General features: G+C 41.0%; 1 protein-coding gene across 1 annotated transcript in view; it reads right to left on the reverse strand.

Annotated features, from left to right (window-relative positions):
- PRSS56 (serine protease 56) overlaps nt 1-17,525 on the reverse strand; it is a 2,212,799-nt gene that overhangs the window by 1,933,492 nt on the left and 261,782 nt on the right. The gene's annotated exons all lie outside the window — the stretch shown is intronic.

Here is a 17,525-nt window from a genome sequence, read left to right on the forward strand (position 1 = left end):
AAATCTACAAAGAAGGACTAAAACTAAACACTTTTTCTTAGCACTGATGTTTCTTTTGACTGTGAAGATTGCTGTACATACCAATGTGCTAGAAGCATGGTATCAAAAGACTCCATTTTAGAGTCTTCCAGACCAGCTTGTGTTGCAGTGGCCAGCTTGCTCTGTGAATTCCTAAACATGCACAGACTGTTAAAATGTATGCCATCAGTGTTAAATCTGGTGGTGACAATCTAAAGGATGCCACACTGCACTGTAGAATATCAATGTAGCTATCCACACTGTAGACACAGGCATGTAATGACTCCAACACCTGCACTGGTGTTACGTGGATTAAACCGGCTAGCTTCTACCTACAACTCAGCATCAAGACAGTTAAAGTGTAAAGATGTCAGCAGTGCAGTGGAGTGATGTCACTGACCCTATGTAGAGTGGTAAATCAAATTCATCTAGCATGTTCCCAGCTAGCTCAAGATCATCAAAGCTGTTTTTGACCTTGGACAAATTGGCAGTCCACAGACAAGCTACGGGAAAATCTTTATCTTTGTTGTCATTTTTGAAGTTGCCAAGTCCATGATATAAATCCTTTGTATGCAGTAGGAGATTGCTTTGCATTGAACGGAATGTGGAGCCAGACAGAAACACTGAGAAGCAATCACCCTCCTTCTCTGTAACTGAATGTGTGAGGCAGAGCAGAGGACAAGCATCCCTGACAGAGAAGTCATGCTCCCTTCTAACAGACATGAACTGGAAGCATGATGACTAAGGAGCGCTTCCTGATTGTCATCACTGATTGTATGGGCCAGGACTGAAGTAGAGGGAATCCATACCAGGACAGGCACCTGACTTTGTACTGTACATGCTCTACAACCACAAAGAAATTCCAAATGGCACCATTTTTACTAAAATAATAATTAGTTTTGTAAGTAAGGACTTGCATTCAACAATCAAAATGCACCAAAAATTAGGTGTTCTATACAGAGTGAAATGCTTCCTTTCTGAATATATTAATGTGTGTTTTTCTTCATGTGGAGCTGATATTTTGTTTCAAACTACAATGTCTTAATATGAACTATTTGATTGCATTAATGCTTTAGATTTTCTTTGTGCAGGGGTTGTCTTCCTGACTATCCACTGAAAGGGAACCCTTGTGCCTAGCTAGACTATTCCAGTAAAATAAATAAATAAATAATGTAATAAAATAAATAAACAAGCATTTATATAGCATAAAAACACTGGAAGCAACAGACCAAGGCTGCGAAATAAAAGAATACAAAAATGTATTTCCACAATAAACAAACGGTGAGCGCTTTCGTGGACCAAGCCACTTCATCAGACAATGATCATAACTTAAAAAACTCCTTTTATACTAGTTCATGACAATTAAGCAAGTGCAAAAATCTCCACCTACATTTAAAGCAACAGAGCAAACAGCCATAAGAATTGCAATAGCATATTGCAAACACAGTATCATATGTAAAAAATATAATAAATACATATTATTACAACAACCAAAGTGAGTTCCTGTACAAATAAAAATTAAAATTAAAATTAAAAATATAATCACTTAAGCAAATCCCTTCCTAATAAAATGGGCTTAATGTTAATCTTGTCTTTAAGTCCCTTCCCCATACTGGCCTTGAGTCTTACAATCCATTCCAGTTCTTTTGTTTCCACTTTTAATTTTAGGTCTCCCCCTTCTGAGACCACCTAACACCCTGTCAATCACCATGAAGACAAATTTATGTGCATCTAGATGAGCTTTGACATGTCTCTCTAGAGCATTGGTTTCTGCTTCCCTCCCTATATCATACAGATGTTCACACATCCGATCCCTCAGCCTTCTGGGTGTCATTCCAACATAAAATGACATACAGATCAAACAACGGACCAAATATACAATATTACTGCGATTGCAGTTGGCTGAGAGTCTGAACCTTAAAGCTCTACCCATATCTGGGTGTTTGAACTCACCACTATCATCTGTATAAGTACAATAATTACAACCATTACAGGGTCGGGTGGCACCTCGACCCATATCACCAACCTGTACATTCCCCTGTTGTAACCTGGGTCCACATAAAATTATTTTTAAATTCTTCTTGTTCCTGAAAGTTTACCTCAGGGTCTCACCCACTAACTCCTTTACAGCATCATCACTGCATAAGATATTCCAGTTCCTGTGAAAAATATCTTGTAATCTTCTGGTATTACTAGAGTAGGTTGACCGACATTCTCATACACCGCCTGTGGCGACCTACTGTTCGAGATGGCTGTACATTATCAGAGAAATAAGGCCTCCACTCAGTGTCCCTACAGTCCATTACTTCTCTCAGAGTGCCCTGCAGTTCTCTGTCAGTATATCCCCTGTGTAGGAACCTTGTTCTCAACACAGCCAATTCACCTTCAAACTTATCATGGCTTGCCGTTAGCCTCGAAGTTCTCAAACCTTGGCCCCTGACAATATTTTTAAATATATGTTGGGGTGCATACTTGTCCTATGTAGTTAGCTACATCTATAGCATTCCTTCCTGTGAATCTCAGTCTCAAAACCCCCATCATTCCTCTGTATCACCTTAACATCCAGAAAATCAATTGAGTTAAAATAACTCTTCATAGTAAACCTCAGAAAATTGGTACACTCATTCAAATACAAAAAGAAAGGGTCAAACATAGACACATCCCCCTCTCATAGAAGGAAGAGGTAATCTATGACGCTCCTATATAATTTCAGGCGTTTACCATGCTCACTCAAAAGATGTTGCTTTTCCAAGGAAGCCATGACAATATTGGCGTAGCAATTGGCACAAGAAGTGCCCATGGCTATGCCATCTAGTTGTCTGTAAAGCTTATCTTCAAACATAAATAAATTGTTCTCTAGAATAAGCTCTATGAGTAGAAACAGAAAATCCACACACTGTCTGTCATATGAACCATCATCTAATCAATACTTCCTGAAAAATTCAATCCCCAACTGATTGGGGATAACGGTAAACAAAGATTGCACATCCAAAGTAATTAGCAATAGTTTACCTACATTCTCATATGTACTAACAAATTAATACAAATCCCTCAGAAAATGCTCTGTGTCTAATAAAATGATATGATTCTTCCTGAGTATGGGTTTCAAATGTCTCTCTACATAAATTGATAGGGTTTCGGTGGACCAACCCCTCCCTGAGACAATAGGTCTCATTGGTGGTTTCAGGGGATCCTTGTGGATTTTGGGGAGACCCTGTATTATTGGTTTTACAGGATATTTCACTATAAAACAGTTAAACAACTCAAAATCAGTAATTCATACAGTGCATTATATATAACGTCACTACATCTCTGCACTTGTTGGAAATTCACTTTAGAATAAAATTTGACATCATCTAACATATTGAACATGGAATCCCTATAAAAGGAATAATCCATCACCACCAGCGAACCACCTTTGTCCGCTGGTCTCATGGAGAGGGTAACATCATTACATAAACAATCTAGAGCTATCCTTTCTTCTTTGTTCAAACTATTAAAATATTTATCATGAACACTGAAATCATGCAAGCTGTAGATTTCTTTAATACACACTCTTTCGAAAGTGTCTAACACTACATTGTTAGTGGGAACATAACCACTTGTTTTTTTAAAAACATCTGCCCCAACAGGGGTACTACCAACATCACCAAATTGCAATTTCAACATAGTACTTCGAGTAAAGGCTTTCAGTTCTAAAATGTTATCCATTTTATGTGCAGGAATAAATGACATACCTTTATTTAACAATTTACTTTCAGTCTCACTCAATGTCCTTCTTGAAATATTCCAAATCAGTGTCCACTTCCCTGTTGCCACATTTTCTTTAAAGTTACGGGCTGCTGCTCCTCCTCCTGGGACGCTTTTCTTTTCATGCGGCCTCTGCTCGGCAGCCAGTTGCGAAAAGGAGCTTGGCGTATGGGGTATGGTGTAGAGAGAGTTAGGGATGAAGGACCCTGTAGCATAAGATTAACATTAAGCCCATTTTATTAGGAAGGGATTTGGTTAAATTATTATATTTTTAATTTTTATTTTTATTTGTATAGGAACTCACTTTGGTTGTTGTAGTAATATTTATTTGTTATATTTTTTATATATGATACTGTGTTTGTAACATGCTATTGCAATTCTTATGGCTGTTTGCTCTGTTGCTTTAAATGTAGGTGGAGATTTTTGCACTTGCTTAATTGTCATGAACTGGTACAAAAGGAGTTTTTTAAGTTATGATCATTGTATGATGAAGTGGCTTGGTCCACGAAAGCGCTCACCGTTTGTTTATTGTGGAAATAAATTTTTGTATTCTTTTATTTCGCAGCCTTGGTCTGTTGCTTCCAGTGTTTTTATGCTATTTGACTGGATTTTGGAAACACACCACTTATTTTTTGGTTTTAAACAAGTATTTATACTTGTCTAGTAATGCTGATTTGTAATTGTGGATGGGCTAGAGTGACACAATAAACAAAAGAACAGTGCTATCCCCAGGACTGTGGGTAGCTGCATGAGGCAGAAATAAAGTGGCACAAATCTTTGCAGAAATATTCAGCTTAATTGCTCATGTTATGGGCTTTCCACAGCAAAGAAAGCTAAAAGAATGTTCTCAGCATTGTAGTCATTGTCATCACTGTCAAATACTAACAAGTTGTTTTAAACCACCAGTGAGACCTGCTGCTTTGGTGTGTTACAATTCAACATGTTTATATCTTGCATTATTTATCTTTGAAAAAAGTGCATTCTGCCTCTCATTGTCTGTTCCACTGATTTACTTCCCTGAATTCATTATCTAGCTAGATGTTGGATAATCTGTTATTCTAAAAGTATATTAATTCTGGTTTAAGCACTTGGGCTTTCAGGCCAGTTATTTTACATTAAGAGGGTTTCGTGGTCTGCACTCTTGTGGAAGGAAAGGCTGGACTCTGACCTTCTGAGCTGGGAATTTCTGGTTGAAGGCTTATAGTGCATGCATATCTGAATTTCTTCTTCCTGAAATTGGTACACCTTGTTTGCTGTAGCATAGACTAGATCCAGGCCTGCTGAATCTAGCTTTGTTTGTATAACTTGAGCACTAATCCAGGCATTATTTAAAGTATTCAGTTGTATTTATTACTGCTTGGTAGTAACTTGGTTAAAGTGTAGCTATCATTCTAAGTCTTTTGGATTAAGCACTTGGGCTTCAGACCAGTTGTTCTACATTAGGAAGGTTTGTGGCATGCACTGTGATGGCAGGACAGGTAGCTTTCTTCCTTTTAAGTTGGGAACTGCTGATTGAGAGCTCAGTGTCTGTTATTCCTAAAGTGTATTAGCTCTGGTTTAAGCACTTGGGCTTCAGGCCAGTTATTTTACATTAAGAAGGTTCGTGGTCTGCACTCTTGTGGGAGGAGAGGCTGGACTCTGCCCTTCTAAGCTGGGAATTTCTAGTTAAAGGTTTATAGTGCTTGAATATTTGAACTGTATCTTACTGAAATTGGTACACCTTGTTTGCTGTAGCATAGACTAGATCCAGGCCTGCTGAATCTAGCTTTGTTTGTATGCTTGTTATTTCCCTGAAATGCTAATTCCACCTAAAACGCGGCTTCTCAGTGCTTCTGTGGATCCCTGGTGATATCTGCATTGCTTACTGTACTTATTTCCTTGCTTCGCTTGAAAGAAAGTTACTGTTTGTCGTTTTTGCATTTAAGTTACCTGTAACACATTGCACTTGTTAACTGGCACTTGCTCACTAAAGCAATTATAAGTCAGCACTAAAAATTAAAAGCACTACACCCTCGCTCCCCATTGACCCTTGTTTTCAATTATAAAGGAATTCCCAATATTATTCTAGCATGTCCAAAGGTCAGTTGTCAATCTCCTCTCCGGTCCAGCTGGTGAATATGGGAATCTTGAGGCAATGTTACAACTGCCTCATGTACAGAGACAACCCTCTCCTCCTCCCAACAAATTCCAACACATGTGAGAGATGCAACCATATAGCAAAACTGGAGGCTAAGCTCTCTCAACTCAGTACTGGCATAACCAGTCAGGAGGAGAAGGAAACCACACTCACTACAATTCCAGTCTCACATAGACCTACCACGACAGCAAACCAAACACATAATCACACAAAAACATACTCGGAGGCTCTAATTAAAGATCTGCCTAAGCAGCACAGACCTCCAAAGCAGACACCCAAGCAACCGCTACCCCAAAACAAAACACGTGCAACACATATCTCACAAAGCCAGTGTGCCGAACAGTCACAGCCCTTAAGGCTAAACAACACACCTGATACACTTGTAATAGATGACTCTATCATCAGGCACACTGACGTCCCGCTCACCAGGCTGAACAAGGAGAAGGTCACGGTGAGCAGCCTGTCTGGCGCTAGGATACGCCACATAACACAAGCACTCAGGTCACTCCAAGGCAAGTACAAATATGACTCAGTCATTGTCCATGCTGGTATGAATGACCTGAGATGTACCTCCCTGGACTACATGAAAAGAGACATAGAGGAGCTCTCTGAGCATGTAGCCCAGGCTGGTATGACCCTGACCTTGAGTAGCATCTTACCCTCACCAAGAATGATGCCACAATATGAAGATAAGATGATCAATTTCAACAATAGGCTTAAGTACTGGTGTCATTCAAAGGGGATCCAATGCCTGTCAGCTTGGGATGATATGCACAACAAGCCACGATGCTTTGCTAGGGACGGCTTGCACCTGTCACCCCTGGGCTTTCGGATATTGGCAAAGGCTCTTGCTACCCCCATAGTGCCTTTTTTAGGCAAGGCTCAAAAGACAAACCCACCTCCATAGGTATCACAAGGGATAAGAAACTAAGAGTAATGCTACTCAATGCTAGAAGTCTAAACCTCAAGATGCACGCACTCGAAACTCTCCTTAGCATGGAGAACATCGATATCTGTGCAGTAACAGGAACCTGGTTCAGGACTCCCGAAAGCACCCCAGCACTACCAGGTTATACCTCATACCATGCTTTTCGGCCCCAAAACTTGGACCGAACCACAAAAGGAGGGGGAGTATCGATATTCATCAAAGATACCCACACCTCCAGGTTGGTGGCAAAGCATGAAGCATCAGAGACTATCCATGTGCAACTAACAGTGGGTAAAACTGCCTTCCAGTTTATAGCCTGCTACAGACCACCCTCCCAAACCCAGAAACCCCATTCGGCCTTCCTGAGAACACTGGAAAATATGAAGGGCTCTCCGAACACCATTATATTGGGCGACTTCAACTACCCAAACATAGATTGGCAGCATTACTCTAGCTCCAACACCCTTGCCCAAAGGTTCCTAGAATTCATAAACTCAAATGCTATGGAACAACTTGTTACCACTCCCACAAGAGGGGAAAACATACTGGACCTGATCATCACCAACACGGGGACTCTATGCTCCAGACCAGAAGTGTATCCCTCACTGGTAAGATCAGACCATAAACTGATCTCACTGGATATTCACATCCCGACCCCACCCCCTGCCCAGAAAACCACAGTGAAAAACTTCTCTAAAGCAAATTTCACACTCCTCAAAACCGAGGTGGAATCCTTCAAAGCCCCGAGCCTGTGGAAAATACGCCCAGACCGCAGAATCCTTTATAAATGCATTCTATGAACACCTTCAGGAATGCATGGATCATGCAATCCCAAATAAAACCAAGACCCAATCCTCCAAAGGCAGACGACCTGTCTGGTGGACCCCAGCCATAAACAAACTATACAATAGAAGGAGGAAGCTACTACATGATAGAGCAAAATCCCAAAAAGGGAAGGCATCTCTGATCAGTATTAGCAAAAACTAAGGGCACTCATAAAATCGTCAAAGGCCAGCTTCGAGAGAAAAATTGCACAGGACACTAAGGATAATCACAAGGCTTTCTTTAGTTATGTTAGGAACCTGGGTGGGAATTCCCAGATATGCTCAGAATTAGTCCAAAATGACAAAAATACACTGATCCCACAGACATTGCCAACATCCTAGCTGACAGGTTCAGCAAACTCCCCACCAAAAGGGCAAATATCTATCCCAGCAGAGTGCTGCCCCTGACATCTCAGATGCTCAGGTGGGAGCCGCCTCCAAAGCAAAAACACAGCATCAATGGGACCAGACGGTGTCCCAGGCTGCGTCCTACATGAACTCCAAGAAGAGCTAAACCCAAACATAAAACTACTGTTCAATCTCAGCCTTACTACAGGATATGTACCCAAAGAGTGGCGTACAGCAACAGTGGTCCCTCTCCACAAAGGTGGTGCCTCAATGGACCCTGGAAACTATCGCCCCATAAACCTGACTAGCTTGGTCTGCAAAGCTATGTAAAGGATCATCATGGACCTCATAAATAAAGATATTGGGGACCTACAGACACTGGATCCTACCCAGTTTGGCTTTGTTAAGGGCAGATCCCACCTCTTAAACCTGGTTGACTTCTTTGAAACAGTCACCAAGGCCATTGATGAAGGGAAGGTGGTCCACACAGCCTGTCTGGACCTCACAAAAGCCTTCGATACAATACCCCACTCAGGCATTATAGATAAGCTCACCAGCTTAAATATAAACCCCTATGTCACTAGATGGGTTGCAAACTGGCTCAAGGACAGAACCCACATGGTTAGAATTGCTGGAGCCATGTCAGACTCCAAACCAGTTACAAGTGGCGTCCCACAAGGCTCAGTCCTGGGACCTCTCTTGTTTGGTATATATTTCTCGGAGGTACAGGCCAACATGGAAGGACTGTGGCTGATCAAGTTCGCAGATGACTGCAAACTGGGCGCCATAATCGACTCTCCAGCCGACACAAGCATCCTCCAAAAGGGCCTCATAGAAACAGACAACTAGTGCCAGAGCCATGGCCTCAACCTAAACGCCAAAAAGTGTATAGTCATCCCCTTTGGCAAAAACAAAGTGCCCACAAATTACCACGTAGGTGGTAATCCATTAAGTACAGAAGAAGTAATTAGGGACCTGGGGACCCAAGTTGATAGCAATCTCTCATTTGACAACCACGTGGCCAAAGTGGTTAGAAAAACATTTTATATAGCCCACCTAATCATGAAGGGATTCACATCTAGATTATTGGAGGTAATCGTGCCTCTTTACTCATCCCTCATCAGGCCCATAATCGAGTACAATGCCCCTTTTGGGATGTACCTTACCAAACACCTGTAGCAACTGGAAAGACCCCAAAAGTACCTCAGCAAGAGGATCAAAGGGCTCAAACAGATGCCATATGCTGCCCGGTTAAAGAAACTCCAGCTCTACTCAGTGGCATACCGCCTGCCCAGAGGTGACCTGTGCCTGACGTATTAAGGCCATGTCCAACCCGGAATTAAGGGACATGCTGCACCTCAAAAAATCCAAATCCCATTGAGCTACACGCTCGAGAGACTTGAACCTCAGCACTGAAATAAATAGGACATGCTGGAGGGACAGATTCATAACCCAGAGGCTCCCTTCACTCTGGAATAAAATCCCAGTCCAGGTTAGGCAGAGTCCCTCATTGACTCTCTTCAAGAGGAATCTTGATGAGTGGATGGGAGATCGTAGGTTTACCCCGGGTATCACTTCTGTGTCACTGTTAGACAGAGGCACAGTATACTAACCTCGAAAAAGGGCATAGCAAAATTAATTTAAAATGGGTGGCGAAAGCCAAACATACTCTGGCTAGGCTTATAAATGCCCTAGGGCAGATAGCCTAGTATGAACCTATGAACCTATAAAGGAGTGTATTTTTACACTCTAGCAAGCTCTTTTCTGTGTTGTTTACATCAACAGGTCAGTGAATTTTCCACCTAGTAGCACTGGGTGGTAGCTTGTCTGTATCGGTTGGGGAAACACACTAGAGATTCCTGCATGCAGTTGTTTTATTGGCTGGAGGGCTTATTAATCACCTTATCTTGTTTTTAGTGCCTTTATAAATTCTGTACAATTGAGTGGCTCTTGGCTCATTTCTAGAAAGCAAAATACTTTTATTGAATAATCACACTTATATAAGCTGTATCTTTATGTTTGTTTGTAGTAGCATTTCACTCTGGACACTCCTTTACTGTGCTTTTACATTCATAGGTGTTTGAGCTGGGAAATACACAAAAGGGCTCTAAGTCTAGTCATTGTATTGGCTAGATGGCTTAGTCAGTTTTCTGTATTTCCAGTGCTGTCATAAATTCGCCACATTTGCACAGAACTGCTTGCTGTGCCAGTGCCCTGTACAGACATGCACACCTGGAAACATTGCTTATTTTCATTATACTGTGAAAGTGTACTGTGTAATTACCTTATTATAGCACCCAGGACTATTGCTGCTCAGAGAGCACCTGATTTGACAGTAGGCAGCAATGTGGGTTAGGTTAGGTACAGATTACACCATAAAAGCACCCTTCCCTCAACTGGTTACAAACACCCTCAACTTGTATCCTTTGAAGTAAACATTAGGACATGTAACCATGGATGGGCACTTTCCTACTATTTCTGCATCCATCTGGGTGTACATGGGCATCCTGAGGCAGGTCTATATTATAACATTGAAGTCTTAAAACTTCGAATGTTATAATATCGAACCCTATGCACTGAACGCTGAGAATAGCAAAGCTGCAGAATATCGAATACTTTCCTAGGGAAAGTATTCAGTGGGCCATTTCTGCAGCTTCGCTATTTCCTCGACTGTGGAGTGAAGGTCATGGACCGGGTTAAGGTAAGTGTGTGAAAAAATCGGGTTAAGGTGAGTGTGTGATAGTTAGGGACCTTAGGGTTAGGGAGCAGGTAAGGTGAGTGTGCGATAGGGACCTTAGGATTAGGGAGCGGGTAAGGTGAGTGTGCGATAGGGACCTTAGGGTTAGGGAGCGGGTAAGGTGAGTGTGTGATAGGGACCTTAGGGTTAGGGTTGGGTTACGGTAAGTGGATAGCTAGTAGTGTATGTATGGTTTAGTGTAGGGTTTTTTGAAGTGAATGTGTGTGGATTATTTATTTTGGTGTGCTTGTGTTGTGTGTATGTTTGTCTGAACAGCAAAGTTTTTCCCTGGGAAAAAATTTGCTATTCTGAGTGTTCGATGTTACAGTCTTTCTACTGAAATGGTTCGATATTATAACATTCGAAGTTTTAAGACTTCAATGTTATAATATAGACCCCTTGGGCAATGCAGCAATTGCCTAATGTACACTGACAACCACTTAATTCTCAAACAGATGAATGCAGTATGTGAGAGATGTAGTTACACATTAACATTAGAGGCTAGACTCACGTACAGACACAAAAAGCAACAAACAGCTTGTCAGCGATTCACACATATCACTCACCACACCAACAAAGGATGACACACACAGACCCACATATGCAGAGGTGCTGAAATGTAACTTACCCAAATCTCAAAAGCCTTTTGGGCGCAGTCCTCAGAAAAACTGCATGTACACAAACAAGACATTCCAATCACAACACATAAAGCCACATCTCATTGTGCCTCAACTATCAAACCCATAAGGCAAAACACTCCACAACCCAATGTTCTGGTCATAAGAGACTCCATTGTGAGACACACTAATGTTCCTCTTACCAAGCTGGACAAGGGGAAGATTACAGTTAGTTCCCTCTCAGGGGCCAGGATTTGCCAGATCACACAAGCACTCATGTCACTTACCTGTAAGTACCAGTATGACACAGTCATAGTCCATGTGGGTGCGAATGACCTGAGATGTACCTCCTTGGACTATATGAAGTGAGAGATATGACTGAGCTTTCAGAATATGTGTCGCAGGCAGGTATGAGCCTAACATGGAGCAGCATTCTAAGATCTCTAAGGATGATACCACAATACCAGCAGAAAATGATCGACTTTAACATTTGGCTTAACTGCTGGTGTCATTCCAAACAGGTCCAGTATTTGTCAGCCTGGTAGGACATGGTTGACAGGCCACACTGCTTTGCCAGGGATGGTCTTCCCCTATCACCTCTAGATGTTCAGATATTGACCAAAACACTATCCACCCCTATAGTGCCTTTTTTAGGCATTGCCAAGCAGACAAACCTTCCAACATAACAACAGATATTCAGGACAAGCTAAAGGTCTTACTGCTCAGTGCTAGGAGCCTCAACAAGAAACTGCACCACTGGAAGCTCTATTCACCCTTGAGAATGATGATATCTGTGCAGTTACTGAAACATGGTTCAAAACCACAGAAATCATTTCAGCAGTGTATGGTTATAATGCTTTTCCATACATTCTGACCACTCACTGAACATGAAAGAGCAAAACACGGAGGCATATCAGTCTACATAAAGGACATAGACACCTTAAGGCTGGTCAAAGAATATGACATGCTTGAGCTACTCCATGTCCAACTAACCATGGAAAAAATCCATTACTATATTCTTGCTAGCTACAGGTCTCCCACTACAAACAGGGAAACCCATAGATCATACATGAAGTTAGTAGAATCACTAGCCTACCCTATTAATTGGGTGGCATACATGACTATTACCATGCAGATCCAAAGACTTATTGACTTTGTAAATTCAAATGCCCTGGAGCAGCTAGTCTGCACTCCCACTAGGGGAACAAATATACTAGATCTGGTATTCACAAATATGGGAGAGTACTGCACCACCCAGTGTTATATCCTCACTGATAAGATCAAATCACAAAGAAGTCTCCCTTGAAATAAAGGTAAAACTAGCCCCCCACCTAACCCCAAAAACTTTAACAACTTCTGTAAGGTAATTTACCCTATTAAAGGATTGCATAGCTAGTTTTTAAGCTCTCCCAAATCCAGAAAACACAGAAACCTATGCAGAGGTGTACACAGAATTATGACCATATAAACAACTGCATGGAAACAGCAGCACCAGACTGAAATAAACCCAGATCAAACTGCAAAAACAAGCCAACCTGGTGAACCCCTGATATTAAGAGGTTGTACAATAAAAGAAAGAAAATCCTGTCTAGAAGTAAGAGAGAATTTGCACAACAAAGCAATGAGTCTCTCATTAGTCTATAGAAGCAAATCAGGGAACTAGTTAAGTCTCTAAAAGCAAACTTTGAGGCAAAAATATCCTCCAGAACTAAAGATAACCATAAGGCATTTTTCAGTTATGTCCGCAATCTTAAGGGCAACATCCAACAATGTGTGGAATTAGTTGTAGATGGCATCATCTATACTTAGCTGAAAGACATAGCAAATCTGCTGGCCAACAAATTCAGCTCAAATTTCACCTTTGCATCACTCCCAGTTCTCCCCCAAGAAATACCTCCTCCACTCCTTCACCATTTATCACCAAATAAAAGGTTGCTACTGTGCTCTCTAAAGCTAAAAACACTGCTTCAGTGGGGCCTGACAATATGCCAGGTCGCATGTTAAACAGCTTAAAACAGGACTTATCAGGCCCATTATGATCTCTATTTAACCACAGCTTCAGGACTGGCTTTTTCCCATCAGAGAAGAGGACAGCAACAGTCATCTCTCTCCAAAAAAGGGGACAATCTATTGACCTGGGAAATTACATACTAAGTTTGGCTAGTCTTATATGTAAGGTCATGGAAAGAATAAACATGGCCCTGATAAATAATGACATAGGAGAATTCCAAACACTGGACCTGACCCAATTCAGCTTTGTCAAGGGCAGGTCATGCCTACTGAATCTGGTAGATTTTTTGAGAAAGTCACTAAGGCCATGGGTGAGAGTAAAACAGTATGTACTGCCTACCGCAACCTGGCAAAGCTATCTGACACATTTCCCCACTCAGGTATTATAAACTCACAAAACTGGGCATAAATTCCTTTGTCACCAAATGGATAGCCAACTGGCTCATGGACAGGATACGTGGTTAAAGTGGGTGAATTCAGATCAAGCAAGAGGTCAGGTACTGGTGGTGTGACACAGGGCTCAGTACTGGGACAACTCCAGTTCAGAATATACTTCTCTGAAGTCAAGGCAAATGTGGAAAGCCTCTGGATGGCAAAGTTTACCAACAACTGCAAGCTGGGGCAATCACTGATTCCCCCAGTGATGCAGATATCCTTCAGGAAGGTCTAGATCAAACAAATGATTAGTACAAGAAGCATGGCCTAAAACTAAATGTAAAAAAATGCATTATCATATCCTTTGGGAAGTCAAATATCCCTGCAAATTACAACATCACACGTCTTACGGAAGACTCAGAGGTGAGAGAGAGATCTAGGCACACAGATGGATAGTAACCTGAACTATGACCAAATCCTTTTATGTGGCACAACTTACAAGTAAAGGCACAACATCCAGATCCAAAGAAATTATAGTCCCATTGTATCCAGCCCACATTAGACTAATCATCAGGTACACAGCACCATTTGGCATGTACTTGACTAGGCATTTACAGCAGCTGGAGCAACCTCGGAGGTTCCTCACAAATAAAATACAGGATTTAAACAAGATGAACTATGAGGATAGACTAAAAGCCCTATCCCTGTACTCTGTCTCCTAACGGTTTTTAAGGGGTGACCTATGCCTGACATACAAGGAAAAAACTATCTTACACTTGTTGAAGGTTTACCAGTGAAAAAATGAAGCAAACAAAGAAGAAAACCTCTGGTATTCCACCACAGCAAAAATCCACCACGATAGAGTCCTGTGTCAAACAGCAAACAAATTTAATGAAAAAAGTAAAAACAGCATTACAATTCCATAGCGATAAAATGATAAGTGCTTTCAGCTATTTGGCATTCTTCAGATCATTATCTTTTGGTAGCAATGCTTAATATTTATACTAAAAACTAACCAATAAGGTTTAAAATCAATTGACTTCTAAACCAATCATGTCAATTCATTCTTATTCTTTATTAGAATATCCAGTAATCTTTATTAGATTATGCACTAAAGATGAGGAATTCATTGAAGAACAATGCAAAGTATGGAGATACCTTAAGGAAAGGTCCTACTCAGATAAAAATGTAATACTCAAACAACATTTTCAGGAAATAAGGAAAGGCAGAGGCCAACCTTATTTCTCCAAGAAGAACACTTCTTCACATCAAGCCATTGTTTCTGATAACCATATTCCACAGTTAAATTGCCTGTTAACTTATAGTTCAGACAATAAACAGATATGTGATATAATAAGAAAACATTGGTCAATATTAACAATGGATGAGAAAATTAAACATATAGTAGGAGGCAGGCACAAATCCATACCATGCTATTGCCCATAGGGGTCATATATTGGGTAAAACTGGATTACACTTGATAGGCTTGTAGAGGCCCTTAAGTCATTAGCCTAGTAACCTCCTATTAACCTATGAACCTCTTTGCTATCACAAGATCCCTGTCCCCTGCCATCGAGTCCACTTTCAATTCTAACTGCCAAAACCCAAAAATATTATCTTCACAATCATTGGTGCCAAAAAGAAGATTAAAATTGAAGAGTCACAAAATAGGAAACAATAGTCTGCCCTGAAAAATTCACCAGCAGTAGTTGTAAACTGCACTGACACTCCCTCCAAGTAATCCCTTTACTCTCAAAGCACATGTTAAAGTAGATGGGTTACCAATGTCAGGTAAACATGGCAATACAAAGCAATGCATAGATTTTGATGACAGTATCAATACTCATCTGATAGCATAATGGCACAAAAATGACACAGAAACACATACACACACAATTTTATACATTTATATGTATATCTATAGATCTACAGTGGATATAAAAAGTTTACACACCCCTGTTAAAATGCTAGGTTTTTGTGATATAAAAAAATGAGACCACAATAAATCATTTCAAAACTTTTCCCACCTTTAATGTGACCTATAACCTGTACAATTCAATTGAAAAACAAACAAATCTATTAGGGGAAAAATATAAAAAATAAAAAAAAATACAATACGCTGGTTGCATTAGTGTGCACACCCTTAAATGAATACTTTGTTGAAGCACCTTTTGATTTAATTACAGCATTCAGTCTTCTTGGGTAGGAGTCTATCAGCATGGCACATCTTGACTTAGTAATATTTGCCCACTCTTCCTTGCAAAAGCTCACAGCCCTCTTCAACACACCACACAGATTTTCTATTGGATTTAGGTCTGGGCTCTGGCTAGGCCATTCCAGAACTTATAATTTTCTTCTGGTGAAGTCATTCTTTTGTTGATTTGGATGTATGCTTGGGGTCAATGTCGTGCTGAATGGTGAAATTCTTCTTCATCTTCATCTTTCTAGCAGACACCCGAAGGTTTTGGGCCAAAAGTGACTGGTATTTGGAACTGTTCATAATTCCATCCACTTGACTAAAGCCCCAGTTCCAACTGAAGAAAAGCAACCCCAAAGCATGATACTGCCACCACCATGCCTCACCATGGGGGGATGGTGTTCTTTTGGCGATGAGAAGTGTTGTTTTTGCACCAAATGCACCTTTTGGACTTGTGGCCAAAAAGCTCACCCTTTGGTCTCATCAGACCGCAACGCATTTTCCCACATGCTTTTGGGAGACTTAATGTATTGTTTTGCAAATTTTACCCAAGCATGGATGTTTTTCTGTGTAAGAAAAGGGTTCCATCTTGCAACCCTACCCCATAGTCAATACATATGGAGAATAAGGGAGATTGTTGTCACATGTAGTACACAACCAGTACTTGCCAGAAATTACTGAACCTCCTTCAGTGTTGCTGTAGGTCTCTTGGCAGCCTCCCTGAACAGTTTTTTGTCTTGTCTTTTCATAAATTTTGGAGGGAAGTCCAGTTCTTTGCAATGTCACTCATCATCATCTTTTGGCTTTTCCCATTAGGTGTCGCCACAGCGGATCATCTCTTTCCATTTCTTCCTATCCTTGCATCTTGCTCTGTCACACCAACCGTCTGCATGTCCTCTCTCACCACATTCATAAACCTTATCTTAGGCCTTCCTCTTTTCCTCTTACCAGGCAGCTCCATCCTTAGCATCTTTTTCCCTAATATACCCATCATCCCTCCTCAGCACATGTCCAAACCAATGCAATCTCGTCTCTCTTGCTTTGTCTCCAAACTGTACAACATGAGCTGACCCTCTAATATACTGATTCCTAATCCTATCCATCCTAGTTACACCAAGTGCAAATCTTAACATCTTTAACTCTGCCACATCCAGCTCTGACTCCTGCCTTTTTGTCAGTGCCACTGTCTCCAACCCATATAACATAGCTGGTCTCACTTCCCTCTTGCAGACCTTCCCTTTCACTCTTACTGGTACCCTTTTGTCACAAATCACTCCTGACACTCTTCTCCACCCATTCCACCCTGCCTGTACTCGCTTCTTCACCTCTCTTCCACATTCACTATTACTCTTTCTTTGCAATGTCACTGTTGTCCCATACTTTTCAACAATGAGATTCCTTTGATGCTTTGAAAGCTCTCTGTGAACCATGGCTTTTGCTGCAGCAGGCAACTGAGTAAATGTTAGGAAATTACCTACTAGGACAGCTGAACTTTATTTGGGGTTAATCAGAGTCTCTTTAATTGATGGCAGGTGTGTATCCAAGAAGGCTGAATGCTGTAATTAAACCAAAAGGTGCTTTAAC

The sequence above is a fragment of the Protopterus annectens genome, chromosome 4.part1 (genome assembly GCF_019279795.1).
Source record: "Protopterus annectens isolate FY-2018-M chromosome 4.part1, PAN1.0, whole genome shotgun sequence".
Classification (NCBI taxonomy): Eukaryota; Metazoa; Chordata; order Ceratodontiformes; family Protopteridae; genus Protopterus; species Protopterus annectens.